The sequence below is a fragment of the Mus musculus genome, chromosome 15 (assembly GCF_000001635.26).
Source record: "Mus musculus strain C57BL/6J chromosome 15, GRCm38.p6 C57BL/6J".
NCBI classification, from domain to species: Eukaryota; Metazoa; Chordata; class Mammalia; order Rodentia; family Muridae; genus Mus; species Mus musculus.
The window spans coordinates 78,683,513-78,698,772 of record NC_000081.6 but is presented as its reverse complement, the minus strand read 5'-3'; the positions used below and the strand labels follow the sequence as shown (position 1 = coordinate 78,698,772).

Here is a 15,260-nt window from a genome sequence, read left to right as displayed (position 1 = left end):
TCCCACTGGGTGACATCCTCCCTGACCCTAGGGTGGACAACGCCCACAGGTGACCTGAAGAGGCCACTGTTGGCAGTCAGTTTCTGCTCACTCTGCAGATGGAAAAACTGAGGCTCCCATATCCCAGCTGGCACTGGGCCCCCAGCCTTTGCTTTTCTGTCCTGTGCTTTCCTCAGTGTGTGCATGTGTGTCTGCACGTGTGCACTCATGTGGGGGTATTCTGGCTGCTGTCTACATAAGGCGGTGTTTGGGCTGGATTGACGAATATCCTCCAGGGTTGGGGCTGTCTCTGGGGGGGGGGTTCAAGCCCTTCTTTTCTGTGGGTGGTGGGGATGCTGTGTGTGAACCTGGGGGACTGTCACAGCCCCCCATCAACTCTTGGGACCACAGACTCCCAGTTTCTCTCGCTTCTCTCCCCTTCTCTTCAAAACAAACACCCGCGAGCCCAAACCGCCCATCCAGCCAAGGCACAGATGGAACCCAAGTTGGAATTAATTAGTCCTGTCGCCAAGGCAACTGGGACCTGGACTGGGATCCAGTCTTCTCTCTGGGCCCACCCCTCCCTCCTCAGGCCCTTCTCATGTTTTCACCCCTTGTGGCCCTGGCTCTGATTTTTTACCCCTGCAGCAGCTGGGGTGGCCTAGGACCTTCTTCCAAAGTCATGGAGGCAGTGGTGAGTGTGCCTGTGAGCTTGGAGCTCCTGCTTGACCTCTCTTGGCTTGGTGGGACCTTGGGCATGCCCATGGACAGCTGTCGGCCATCTTTGGTTTGGTAGGACATATGAATGGAGAGACCTGTCTGTGGGTGTGTCACAGTACTGAGGGGAGGAGGGAATAGTGGAAGGGGTCTAAGCTTGAGAGATCATGGGAGACTGTAGGTGTCCACAGGGATGCCCAGTCAGTGGCCCATGATGGATGCTTCTAAGAATCTGGCACTTTTGTGCTCTGTGACAATTCTGGGATGTCCTCATTCCCAAGAATGGGCTCTCAGCCTGCCTCTCCATCCTGACCTTGTTCTTTTTTCTCCGAGGTGCCCCACGACCTCCGTCTCTCTTTTCCTCTTTCCCTCAGAGCCTCCTTGGACTCCAGTCACCAGGCAGTGTCCTTCATCTCTGCCCATGGGTCTGCCCCACTCTGATTTTCGTGACATACAGCATACCACTGGTCACCTTGCAGGGTTGCAGCGATCTGCCCAGTCCTGACTTTATAGTCCCTAGTGGCCACTGGCTATTTCTCGTGCCTTTGATGGATACAAGCCAAGGGGAGGGTACAAACCATGAGAGAGGCCCTGGAGAAGCTGAGACACATCATAGTCAGTCAGTTCCTGCTCCACTGTTCCCTGGCCTGGGAGGAGAGCTCTGAGGCAGGTGATTGTCCTAAAAGGGACTGGGTGCTGTCTCCTGCCTCTTGCTGGAAGGTGCAAACTGGTTGTGTGCAGCCGGGGCTTTGAGGGACAGGTGCTCAGATCCTCTCAGTGACTCTGAAATCTGCTGCCTGGACTGGTTGCTCTTCCTGTGGGCTGGGAGATGAGGGAGGATGCTGCCGGAGTATCAGAAACAGACCTGGCTGTGAGGTTCAGAACCGGGCACTGTGGATGGTGGCTGCCTTGGGCAGCACAGAGAACATGGGTACTCCAGGGAGAAGGGCCCACCTTTACCCCCTTCTCTTACCTTCCAAGCTCTGGTCTGGGAACACACGAGTGTTAGCTTCCAAGTCCCTAGGTTGGTTGGCAGTGCGGGCTTCTGCTTAGCCACCCTCTGGGTATACCTCTCTCCCTGGCCTGGTGGGAGGTATGAGCCAAGTCTGGCGACCATCCTCTCCCTTGGTTCCTCTCCCTTGGGACCTGTAGGTTGGTCACCACCCCTCTCTGCTTTTCTCATCCTTCAGCTGTGTGTGTGTGCATGTGTGTGTGCGTGTGTGTGTGTATGTGTATATGTGAGAGTGTGTGTGAGAGAGACAGAGTGCATGTGTGTGTGTGTGTGTGAGAGAGAGAGAGAGAGAGAGAGAGAGAGAGAGAGAGAAAGAGAGAGAGAGAGGGAGAGAGAGAGAGAGAGAGAGGGAGGGAGGGAGGTGAGTGGTTGATTGAAAACTCATTATGTCGCCTTGAACTTCTGGCAATCCTTCTGCCTCAGCTTCCTGAATGCTCGGAGCTCAGGAGTGGGCTAGCATGATCAGCTGTTAGCTTGCCTTCTGTGGCCATGAAATTACCAAGATGAACACACACACACACATACACACACACACACACACACACACACACACACACACACACACACACATTCTGTCTTTCTTCCTCTCTCTGTCTTTTTCAGTCTTACACTGAGGCTAGCCCAGGCTACCCTCAAACACTGATAACTCCCCTTGCCTCAGCATTTTGAATGCTGAAATTTATTAAAGGTTTCCTGAAGCAGGGTTCTCATGTAGACCAGGCTAACCTTGAGTTTCTGGTCTTCCTGTTTCTACACCCATGCTCTGGGATTGCATGCATGTGCCATTGTCACTGGCTCCGAGACAGCTTTTGAGATACATCCACCATGAGTGACAAACCCTGCTGTCCATAGAGGCTGTGTCGTGTGGAGCTGCCCGTGGGGTCTGAGTCAGGCAGGAGGGTGTGGTGGGGCTTGCATTCAGCTCCAGTGGTCAGCCAGCTCTGCCCAATGGCATGGATGCTGGAGTTTAAATCCGCAGAGCTAGCCAACACAACCAAACTGCGGGCTGGGCTGTGTTTGGAGCTGCCAGCCTGCCCCAGAAGGCAAACTCTACAAATGGATTAGCTGGGGGAGGTATTTAACTCTCCTTTACATAATAACAAGGGCTAACATTTATTGAGGGCTCACTTGGTGCCAGGAGACTACTAAGCACTTAGTGGGATTATCTGCCTTGATCCTCACACCCACCCCGCGGCAGACAGGGTGCAATCACTATCCTACTTTGTCATGGAGGCAATTAGACCACAGAGACGTTAAGTCTGGAGCCTGAGGTCACACAGCAGCAGGAAGATAGCACACCTAGACCTGTGCCTTCTGATTTCCTGCGTGCATGTGTGCGTGTATGTGTGTGTGTGTGTGTATGTGTGTGTGTGTGTGTGTGTGTGTGTGTGTGTGTGTGTATGTGTGTACAAGGGTGTGTGTGTGTGTCCCCCTCCCCTGCATCCTCCCAGGGCAAGCGGGGAAGGAGGTAAAGGCAGAGCCACTTGGCAAGGGAAACACTGGAATCTGCAGCTTCTCATGTCTCTCACCGTCTCAGATGCTGGGGGGTGGGGAGGGAAAACAAAATCAAGCAAACGCAGGGTGTTGTGGAGCTGAGGAAAAAAAATTCTTACTTTTTTTTTTATGAGCTTGTTAACGTTTGGGAAGTTACATATGCAGAGATCCATGCCCCTCGTTTGTATGTGAGGGCTGGGGCGGGCTCGGTCCTCCAGGTAAGGCTGGCCTCTGCTCCTGTCCAGTGCTGGTTTCAGGTGAGTTCATGACCCAGCTGTGACCATGGCTCCTGGGTCACCCCTGGGCTCAGCCATTCCCTTACTGTGGCTAGACTTCCTCTTGGCCTGCTGCTTTTGGGAGCCTTTGGCTTCGGTGTCATCAGCAGTGATGTGGCCCTTAGATCAGAGAATGTTCTAGTAGCTTTCATCAGAGGCCCCAGGACTTATCAGAAAGCCTATAGACCGCCGGCTTTGCTGCCTGGGAGTGATAGGATCTGAGGCCTGTTGCTTCGGATCTCTGGGCCTCAGTTTCCCAGAGGTCAGTGACAGTATGCGCCTCCTAGCCCTGTGAAGAACATGGATATGACAGCGGCTTGTCAGGCAGCCACGCCCCCTTTGCTGGGTGATGCATGACTTTCAAAATCCTTGTCTTTCATGAACTGGAGAGGAGGTCGACCCTTCCTCTAGAGCCTCATTCTGACCTGGTCTAGGATGTGGTTCTGAAGCCCCATAGCCACCCCACTGTGGCCCAGTGACAATGCCTGGTCTCCAGTGGATCTCCTCAGGAGCTCTGAGCCTCCCAAGCACAGTGCCGTGCCTGTCTGCTTTCCACAGGTCCCTTACTCCTGCCCAGAGGCAAGGCATGGAGGGAGGCCTGGAGGGACAGAATGAAAACCGTGAGTGACTTACCATGGCAACTTTCACTATTGAAACCAGAAGTCCCTCATAAGTGTGCCGATTTGTGAGGATTCAGGCTGAGCCCTCGCTGGATCTTCCCAAGATAGGAAGATCCCACCAGGGCGGGAACTGGGAGCCGGGGTGACAGGTGACAGAGGTGGGCAGGGTGTCAGGAGCCTGAGGTTTTGCAGGCGCAGCCCTCATTGACACCTGTTCTAGTTGGGTAGGTGAGGCTCATGGAGTGGGGAGTGGGTCTTCTTTCTTTTAGGGGTGGCCCCCAGAAGAACAGGATGCTAGACCACTCTGGGAGATGTGACAGGCCCATGACCCTCAGTTTCCTGTCTGTGGATGGTGGCCATTCAAAAGTCAGAACCTCTTCTGGTAACTCTGGGATATGAGCAGCTCAGACTTGTTCTCTAAGCACCTGCTCAGAGGCCCTACCCAGCCTGTCCAGGCAGCTCAGTTCTAGGAGCCTAGGTCACCAAGGAGGGAGAAGGTGGTAGATACCTCTGCTCTTGTTCCCAGGTATAGGTGGGCTTTCATCTGGGTTTCCACATGGAGCCTCTCTGGGATCAAGGCTGCTGACCAGAGAGTCTAATGACCCACCCTCTCTCTCCATGTCTCTCCTTGTCCCTCCATGGGCTTTGTCAGGTCCTGTTGGGTGCTGCCTCCCTCCCCAGGGTGTAGACATGGAGGGAGTACCGGTCAGATGCTAGTCAGGGCATAGGCATGACAGGCACTTAGGTGTGTGACCCTAGAGGTTTGTGGGGGTGGAAGAAGTGGCTAAGAGGCCCACAGAAGACTGGGGAGCCCCTCAAAGCTTAGGGCAGCATGGGAGAGGCAGCTTTGCAGGGCCTTTATGGAAGAACATTATACAGGGAGTTGGGGGCATCTAGAGGCCAGTAGACACAGCCTCTGCTACTAGGATTCTCATGGCTAAGGAGGAGGGCGGGCTCAGAGATCAAGCCTGGTGTGCTGGAGGACTTCTTGTAGGAGGCAACTTGGAATCCCTGGTAGGGGATAGCAGTTGCCAGTACAGTGAGGCTGCAGAATTCTGGGTAGGCCAGGAGGTATGAATAGATGCTAGGGTTAGAGGCAGAGATGCTTACCAGAGGGGAGCATGAGGAAGGCCCGGAGGAGAACCGCAGATTCAGTGTCTTCTAGCAGTAGGGGACACGTCAGGCGTGCAAGAGCTGTGATGTGGGTGTGGAGTTTCAAGACCAAACATGCAAGGGGAGAACAGAGGGATTGGGGGTGGGGTGGGATGAAAAGGGGGCTTGCAGCTCATTGGAGAGGGCTGGAATAGGGAGGAACAGGATCAAGGGAGGGGCCAAAGCAAGGGAAATATTCAGAGGGCCCAGCACCACAAAGGGGGAGGATGGTATACATACATACATACATGCATACATGTGTGAGCACATGTGTATGTGGCATGCATATACATATGCGCATCTGGGAAAGTATATGTATATGCATGACACAGACTAGATTGCATGTATATGTATAGTGGTATGTGTACACACATATGGAGCACATAAGCACAGGTATGCAGATGTGCATGTGTGGCGTGTGCTCACATGCTGTGCACATGCATGTGCCTAGCGTATGTGTATGTATATGTGTGCGTATGTGTGTGTGTGTATGTGCCTCTTTGTGCAGGAGTAGTTTGTGCTTAAGAGTATGTAGTTCTTCCAGGTTCCGGCCACAGGGGCCTGTCAGATTCCCAGGGAGCCTGGGAGGCACCAGGTGACTCTGAAATCTAGGATGGCCCTTAGGTGGCTGCAGAGACCATAGCCTGAGGCTGCAGCTGGAGGGGGTTTCCCTGTTGGAGGCTGGTGGTGGGGAGCTGCCGCATCTGCGTTGGCTGGTGGTATACAGGGAGGGAAGGGTGCCTGGATAGGGTCCAGGAAGGACGGAGGGCTTGCTCTCTGGTGGAAGGGAGGCTGCGGTAAAGTGGCTGGAGCTGCTGCTGGCTGTACTGGCTCACAGGCAGAAACAGCTGGGCTAGGAGCCCAGCATCCCAGCTGCTTTTGAAGGGTGAGAGGGAAGGGCAGAGCCAGAGGGGACCTGTAGAGTGGGGGCATTGTGCACGGTTTGAGGTCACCACGCGTGGCATTGCATGGCTAACAGGTCTAGTGCCCTAGTTAGGGCGGCAGGGCTCTGAGCAGGCTTTTGTGAAGGGGACCCTGAAAGGGCCTGATTCACAAGGTGCTCCGCGGCCCTCGCTGCTCTGATTTCATCTAACATTGTATCCCTGGAGACCCATGAGGAAGTTGGCTCCGAGAAGCTGCACAGGCTGCCCAAGGTCACACAGCTGGAGGCTTTAGGGCAAGGATGTGGGTCCAGGTTGCGGGTGCCTGCCTGCTGCACTTCCTGGGCTCCCAAGGCTCCCAAGGCTCCCAGGTTGAGTTGGCTGCTGTCTTTGGATGTTCTTCTCTCTTGTGCTCCGATGCTCCTTCGTCTCTCTCCGAAGCAGATGCAGGTGCAGGCAAGGGTCAGCTCCAGGCCGGCCGCTGGCCTTCAGAGACTGTTTGCCCATGTTTAAGTGGGCCCCACGTATCTGGATAAGAGGCCAGCTGTGTCGGCTGCACATGCGGACTAGGCTCATCTCAGAAGCTCTGTCTGTATCCTTTCTTCTACCTTGGCACTTGCCTGGCCTGACTGTCCTGGGCAGGTTCAAGATGGGATGGCGTGTGATCAGCATATTGGTCAAGTCCCTACAGTTGTGATAGTAACCACCTGGAGCCTGCTGGGTGTCAGGGGTGGACTGATGGTGGCGACCTGCAGGAAGGTCACATGGTCCTATGCCTCCTGCTTTGTTCCTTCTCTGTGTTGGCTTCACACTGGGATCCATGCTGCCCTGGCCTTCTAGAGGGAAAACTGCGAGCCAAATACAGGACAATGGAGTAGAGAAACCTGGGATTAGGAAGGACTTCCTGGAGGAGGTGACTGGGCTAATAGCACTGGAGAAGTTCACAGCACAGGTGGGAGGAAGTTACAGGCTCTTATCACAGATGCTTCTTATGACTTGAAGGGCTAGGGTCCCCTCCCCAGGGATGCAGAAACATCAAAAGATTTTGAGCAGTGTGGGGCAGCCTCCAAGCCGAGTGGCTTTTGGGGAAAGCTCTGCCTGGAGGCAGTGCTGGGAGGCTGAAGGTGGAGAGGGAAGGGACTGACCTGAGGGGCGAGGTATGAGGTGGGTCTTATCACCTGGCAGGAGAGGCAGAGCTGTAGGTAAAGCTGAGCCATAGGCAGGTGACAGTGGCCCTGACCCATGGGGGCACTTGATGAGCAGAGGCAGCTGAGCCTCCAGAACACTTGGCTGGCCTATAGTGGGAGCTAGCAAGTAGATGCGGAGGTGCTAGCACCTGGCATGATGGTTCTCAGCCCATGGGTCTTGACACCTGGTGGGGGCATCAAATAGGTCAGCATATCGGATACCCTGCATATCCAGTATTTACATTATAGTTCCTAACAGTAGCAAAATTACAGCTATGAAGTAGCAATGAAAATAATTTCATGGTGGTGGTGGGGGGGTGGCCACACCATGAGAAACTGTGTCAAAGGGTCACAGCATTGAGAAGGTTGAAAGCCACCAACCTAGGGGACTAGCAAGTGTCAGACTGCAGAGAGGAGGGGGCTGAGAAACCTGCAGCAGTTAGAGGATGTTTATGGATAGAGGGACTGTAGATGGGACTGGGGTGCACTGAGGCCTTGTTCCAGGCCATTGCCTCCTCTGGTTTCAGTTTCCCTTCCTCAGGGCTGTGGTCACTGCTGGCTCTGACTCCCATTGAGGTAGAAGGCCACAGCTGGCACCTGCTGCCTGATCATGGTCTTGGGGACATGGACACTGACAGTTGGCATTGGCTGCGTTTACTGATCACCTACTGTATACTTACCTTGTAGGGGGGCCAGGGAACTGCGACCATGCTTCCCTATCCACCACCCCCCCATCTCTGCAGTGTTCTCACGGAACATACAACACAGATGCACCCAGAAAGCTGGGAGGGCCACCTTGCTTTTTGCAAGCCCAGTGACTTTTTAGGAGAGATATTAGGAGCTGAGTATTGTACAAAATAACTTTCAGGAAGGTATCTTTAGACTCCAAAGCTGGAGTGCATTTGTGAGGTTTGTGATTCGCCTGGGTTCCACGTGTGTCCCATCCCAAGCTCCTGTCCTCTTATCCCTGCTTCCATTTGTCTGAATCCGGGCAGCTCCAGAGCTTGGCGGGTGCTGTTAGGTGGACAGTCTGCTTGGCAGAACACAGGTTTCTGGGGGTGGGGTGAGATGCTGGACGGGCTTGTCCCGCACTTACAGGAGGCTGTAAGGATGCTGCTGTCTGCTGAGGAAAGGCCTCACTCAGGTGTCTGCTGCTGTTGGTGTGCTTGTGTCCTCTCCCCCACCCCCCTGAGCAATCTGAGCAGAGCTGGTGGGCAGAGCAGCTTGAGAGGTTCAGCTTGGGCAATCTCATGCTTTTGGGTTCTTAGCTGTGTGTCTTTGGGCAAGTGGCTTCACTGCTCTGGGCCTATTTCTTCATCCCTCCAATGGGTAGGACAAGCAGGCCCACCCCTCAGACTGTGAGTGACTGAATCACCCAATGTGTGTTGTCAGGGCCTGATTTGCGTCTTATCATAACCAGATTCTTATAGGGCAGGGCTTACATCCCAGCCACACTGACCTGGCCAAGCTGGTCTGTCTTTCTGGGTGTTGATTTCATCTGAGAAGTGGTCTGGTTAAGCCGGGGCCCTGTTGGTGGTGTGTGGCCCAGTGTTGGCCATGGGGACTCCATAGGAAGCTTCTTTATGGGGTATCAGGTACACAGTTGTCTGTCACGGGGGTTGTGGGCTGGGGCTGCTTGCCGTGTGACCATGACGCCACAGGCCTGGGAGGAACCTACACTCAGACAAGGTGGGCAGAGTCATCCTGGGAAGCGGAGGGACAGCCAGGTCCAGGGGGGGGGGAGAGACTGTGACCTTCAAGACATCTCCCAGCTTCAACCTGGGACCCCAAGGCAGCTCCTGACTGGCTCTGAGGAGGAGGCCCCGATGCGTGACCCTTGGGCAGCCAAGCAGAGGGATGGGAGGAGGCAAGGATGCTGGAAGTCCTGCTTGTTGGCTGCATAAGAGCTGCTGCTGGTTTGGGCAGAGAGGCAGCAGGTGTGAGACCTGGGCAGGTGTTATGATAGAATGTAGATGAGGAATGAGGGATGGGGGATGGGGGGTGGAGGATGGGGGATGGGAGATAGGGGATGAGGGAGAGGCAAAAGTCGGGCATGAGGAAAATGATGGAGCAGAGGCACCCATGGGCTTGGTAAGGAGCCCACAGTGATACAACCAGAGGGTGAGAGCAAAGCTTCAGGCCTGCATCTCAGTTGGGTAGGGAGGCAGCTAGACCTGCTGACGTTAGTGGCACTTAGCTTAGAGCTGCCCGAGGATCTCATTGGAGGTGGAAGGCAGGGTTACAGCCAGTGGGGTGGGGGGTCCAGGGCGGGGATACAGACCAAGGCACTGTCACACTTCCTTCGAGGGCCCTCTAGGTGCCAGCCATAATGGAGACCGATGTGCTGTCTGCTGAGGAGGCCAGGGATATGTGGCTCTATCAGGCAAGCATAGATATGGAAGGATCCGCTAGGGAGGGAGACATTGGATGGTGCCGGCCTGGACCAGATGGTATGTGGGTACCTGAGCTCAGAGCCAGCCCTAGCCTTTCTGGGGAGACAAGCTTGACCTCACTGGCCTCAGACACCCCATGTCTTCCTCTCCATACTGAAAGCAGGGTATGCTTTGAGGGAAGGTGCTGGGCTTAGCTCAAGACCTGGGGTGGGGGTGGGCTCAGGAGATGCTGGGGGCTGCTATAATCCCCCACCACTGTTATGTGACAGAGCCCACCCTGCGTGGTCTTCGGGTTCACTTCACTTCTGGAGAGCAAGGAATGAGTGAGTCCAGGAAACTGACAGAGCAGGCACGAAGGGTGGGATGGGACCACCTTGACAAAGTTGGCCAGCGGTGACTGACCTCTGTCTGATTTTTACCAGTTCAACATGTGGGAAGCCCAGAGAGGGTAAGGGTTTTGTTCAAGGTCACACAGCCGCTGGTGCTGGGATCAGACCTGTTGGCTCACAGGTCTGGGTGCTGTGCCCCCCTCCCTTGTGAAGAAGAGATGCGATCATTTATCAGGGGAGTTTAATAATGAATGAAGTCCAAGTGTCTCTAATGCAGGCAGCAGGCCTGAGGTAATAAAGGACCCTGTATTAATTCAGAAGTTAATGAATATGCAGGTGTGTCTGAATGATTAATGGGGCTCCCGAAGGCCTTGGAGGGGAGGTGTTGAGCTGTTGCGGGTGGAAACATGAATATTGCATACATCTGGGAAGCTGTCTAAACTGGGAGCGGGTGGGCATGAATGAACTGGGGACCACAGCGGCCAGAGAGCTGGAGACACCCAGGCAGATTCTCCGATTCCTCAGAGTCATGGCGACACGGTCTCAGTTTCTCGTGCGGTTGTCTTGAGCGAGTCAAGGTAGCCGCTGTGAGCCTCCATGCCCTCTATGCAGGATGGATGGGACCAACAGACGGATGGCTGGCTCCCAGGATGCAGAGGGCCAAGGGAGGCAAACCCTGTGCACTAAGGCAGGCTCAGGGGGGCACACTTATCCACACCGGTGCAGGGTTTGAAAGGAGCGGGCAGAGAGGTGTGAGGGGCTCTAGGAGGGCACCACGAGGCCCTCGGTCCTAACCTGGGGGGTGGGGGACGGTGCTAGGAAAGAGAGATGACATGTAGACAAGAAAGGATTATAGAAGCCACTGAAGGGCAGCGCTCTACAGTTTATAAAGGGGGCAGGGACCCTCAGTCTACCCTTTGCTTCTCAGAGCAGCTGCATAGAATCGGGAAGTGGCCTTGAGGGTGCCAAAACCAGGATGCTCAGGGAGGTCGGGTCACTGTCCAGGCTGCTGGCGGTGAGGGACAGGTGAGTGAGTGAGTGAGAGGCAGGCTTGGGCTGTCACCCTGAGACTCAGAGGGCATGAACACAGAGCTCAGGAGAGTGTTCACAGTCTTGTCCTAAGGGGTGCGGAGGCGGGCTGACCTTAAGGCTCCCCGGTTTCTCTACCTGCTTTGTTGAGTCCTGTGGGTTGAGATGTCCGTGCATGAGACCATGTTCCTTCCCCATGGGTGGCCTTGGGACACCTGGATGCTGCAGCCTGTTTTCTGCTTGGAACTGTTTGTTTATGAGTTCGGAGGCACTCGCCTCAGATCCCAGAAGTGGTGAGGGCTGGGCCAACACTGTCCCCTCTCAGCCTTGCTTTTGTCTTACCCTTCAAATGTCCCTGTCCCTGTGTCTGATATTCTCAGCATGCAGGGCCTGGTGCTGGTGACATGCATCTCTGCCTCGACCCACATCTGGCTGTGGGCACAGCGTCCTTGGAATCAGCCTGTGGCACCTTTTCCAGCCTGTGTATCCAGAGTGGGACTGGAGGCCACACTGGACTGACTCTGCTGCGCCCTGGCTTTTACAGAGTGGCTCAGGCTGTCCCCATGACATCATCCCCAATAAAGCCCTGCTTCCTCATCGTGCAAGCTGGGATAGACCCAGAGGGCAAAGGACACCCAGGGTGTGGCCCACTGAGGCTAGCTCCTGTGACTCCTGGCTCCTGGCTGTAGGGGCTGCTGGAGTGGAGCTCTGACCCTGGGCTCTTTCACTGTGGCGCCGCACTCCTAGGCAGTGAGCAGGCCGCAGCCTTGTCACCTTCCACTGTGAGAGAGCAACGAGGTCAGGGGAGCCTTTGTCTCTTCTACTTTCGGGGGCTCTAGCCTGGGCCCTGAGGGCCTCTCCCAGTCACTACTCGGTAGAATGCTGTTGACTTTGGTGGTCTCTGTCCTGGGGCAGCTTGCTGTGACAGACATGGAAACCAAGGCCTAGAACGAAGGCATCTTTGGGACAGAGCTGGGGTTGGGGCCCTGCAGGGCCCACTTAGCTGTATATTTATAGACCCCACTGATCTATATTAACTCTAGGCCTGCTCAGGCTACAGCAGCCTGGGATCTGAGGACTGCTTTGAACCCTCTGGGGGGGCTGCTGTATCTGAGCTCGCCCTGTGGGGAGAGGCAAACGGGGGTGAGCCCCTTTCTCACCTTACCCTTCTGTGCCCAGGAACTCCTGCTGGATTCTTGGCTTGCACAGTCTTTAGATGCTTGGGCTGAACTGGGGCCACCCTCAGTGGGGTGGGGAGTGGGGTCGGTATCTTTGTCTGAGGGTCGTCTTCGCTGTCGTGTTGTCATGCCTTGCTTCTTCTAACTTTGCAGGGAGATTGCCTGGGATCCGGGGCAGCTCTGCTCCTGCCCCAAGCCTCAGTCCTTTCAGTTGTAGAATGGGCATGATTCCCAGGCAGTTCACAGGCATTAGGCGTCAAGTACTCACATCTCCTAAGCTGGAGGCCACTATGTGCATGCCTCCTACATCTCTTCCGGTCCTTGTCATCTGCTGGGAGGGACCAAAAAGTGTTACCTCTATGGGGCCTGTGAGGCCCTAGGGGCAGCATGACTTGAATTCAGACTCACCTAAGTCTGGATGTTCCCTCTCCCCAGGCCCCTCTCCAGGGCCCTTGGGGTCCTTGGTAGGGGAGGGGGTGACTGAACTCCTCCCCCAACAGTGTGGTCCAGTCCCCTGGTTGCCATGGAAACAGCTCCACTAACTCTATGCTTCTCTTCCAGAGCAGAGACGACTGGCCGCCCTGAGTGCAATTCAATTCAACAGACATTTACTGAGTGCCTACTATGCGCCAGGCCTTAGGCTAGGCACTGGGGAACGCAGAGAGGAAAGTGGGGGATCCCATTCTCAGATAGTTCCGGTACCAAGAGAGAAGCCTTGCAGGGTGGGGTGGGGTGGGGGTTGGAGGAGCAGAGCCTGGGATTGAAGTGCATCATGGGAAGGCTAACTGTTTGTGTACGCCTCAGTTTCCCCTCCCAGTATGGGAGGGCAAGGTGGGGCCAGGCTTGTACAGGATGCCACAGGCCACTCACTGGGGGTGGAGTAGAGCAGGGAGGCCGTCCCTCTCCTGCAGGGTCCTCAGAGAAGGGGCTGAGCTTGCGGGGGGTGGGGATAGGTGGGAACAGCCCCTCACTCCTCAGGCTCAGGGACAAAGACCTGGAGGACATGGGGTTGGGCATCCCAGAAGCTCTGTGGGGCTAGAGAAGGAGATGTTAGGGTGTGAGCTCAGAGAAGGTGAGAGGGTTTGAGGATGTGAGCTATGTTTGGGGCAGTGGCAGCCGTGATGGGCCATTGAGGAGGGAGTCAGGGACACATGTCTTGTTTTGTCTCAGCCTTCTCCTCTCCCCGTCCCTGGAACTCCCACAGAACCAGCAGCCATGTAGTTAGGGTGGCATCTGTATTGTGCTGGGCAGGCCATGGTTAGTCTTCACTACTGCCCCTGGAGGTGGGTATTTGTGGGCCCAGTTCACAGTGTAGTAGTACAAGAGACCCATTCCAACGTTGCCAAAAGTAATGATGTGACCCTAACCCACCAGTGCTGCTGCCATTACCTCTCGTTGAGAGGGTCTGTACTCTGTATGGCTCTCCCATCCTGTCTAACCCAATGCCCTGAGGTGTTCCCAAGAGCCACGGCAGGAAGACACCCAGATGCCACTTAGACTGTAGCCTTGGCAGCCACCCTTAAGAGACCATTGTAGAGGTGGCTGAGGCTCGGGGTTCAAGGTTAGATGCAGGGAGTGACAGCCTGGGCTGAGATCCTGTCTCCTTTAGCAGCAGCAAAGGCTTCGGAGATGCTGAACTGCCCGCCCCCTCCCTGACTGTGGAGAAGCTCTTCCCCCACAGCCTCAGGAGAAAGCAGAGGACTCAGGCCTCAGATCGGGGCTCCAGTCTGGGTGTTGACTTGCATGACCGTGTGAGAGACCATTAGCCGCTCTGAGCCTCGGTTTCTTTATTTGTTCACGGGAGGGCTGGTTCTCCTCTTCACATAGCAGCCCTAGATACTCACTGAACACCTACTGAGGGCTGATGTTGACTGCGCTGGTGGGGAGGCCCAGAAACGGGCCTTCCTTGGAGAACTGAGTCTAAGGAGAGAAGCGAGTGACAGGATTCTTCTAGGGACAGAGAAGGACAAAGCCCAGGGGCCGTAGGGACCCATAAGGGACAACCCAGCCAGATGAGGAGAGCAGGTTCTGGTTCCCGGAGAGCCCCGAGGGTGGGTGGGGGGCTGGGCCGTGGGTGTGCTGGAATCTCTCCCAATCAGCCAGGAGCCAGGGAAGCTCTGTGTTCTAGCTGTTCTCCCTCTGCTGGGAGGAGGAGAGATGTGATAGGTCGGTCAAGCCTGGAGGCCGACCAGTCAGGATGCTGCCGGCGTGGAGCCCAGCAGGACCAGTGGTGCTGGTGGGCAGGAAGATCCCTAGGGTGGGGAGCTGGAGAGAAGCCAGACAGGGTGTGTGGGGGCGGGGAAGAGTGTCTGTCCTTCCAGGTGCTAGGGAGGAGCCAGGCCAGGAGGGGGGGGGGTTGCTGCAGGGGAGGCCAGGAAGGTGATGGCAGGCATCGCAGAGCATCTCTTAGGAACCACGGAGAGGAGGAGAGGACCAAGATGAACTTTGGGGCAGGAGGCAGGCTTGGGAGGAGCAGCGAGCTGGGGGTGGTACCCCAGGGAAGCTTCCGAGGAATAGGGACATGGGGGGGAAGCCAGCCATGCAGTTCTTAGGCCGGGATGGCTGTGTTTCTCTCTGCCCACCGTGTTTTCAGGGAGGGAGGCATAATGGATGTCAAGTCATGGGTGGCATGAGGCCCCTGAGGGTCAGGGAAGGCAGACCCCAAGCTCAGCCTTAGAAAGGGGAGGCTGCAGAGGGAGGGGGTGTTTGGAATGGAGTATTGCATTTGCATGCGTAACAGGGCTGGGGCGAGGGAGAGAGGAAGTGGTAGAGAGATGAAAGGAAATTACCATACATCAGGATCTTGTTATTCAACCTAATTTTCAAAGGGGCACAGCTGTCGCGCTGAGATAATCCGTTAATTATAACAGCCATTGTGCTTTGGCAATGGGAGAGAAACCGAGGCTGGGTTACAGGCCTGAAGGCTGGGGTGGGAAAGGGCCTTTTGAGGGTCCAGAACCTCAGAGAGGGACCAGGGAGAGAGGCAGAGTGGGGTGCTGGGCTCTCAGGATCAG

General features: G+C 55.5%; 1 protein-coding gene and 1 long non-coding RNA gene across 3 annotated transcripts in view; one reads left to right on the top strand and one right to left on the bottom strand.

Moving 5' to 3' along the window:
- Positions 1-15,260, top strand: part of Elfn2 (leucine rich repeat and fibronectin type III, extracellular 2) — a 51,439-nt gene that overhangs the window by 19,999 nt on the left and 16,180 nt on the right. The window lies entirely within an intron of this gene.
- On the bottom strand, positions 5,582-11,682 carry Gm52188. Its single transcript, XR_003951542.1, has 3 exons — positions 8,777-11,682; positions 7,309-7,502; positions 5,582-6,978 (listed from the first exon to the last, which is right to left on the bottom strand). It is a non-coding gene; the product is annotated as a predicted gene, 52188 (long non-coding RNA).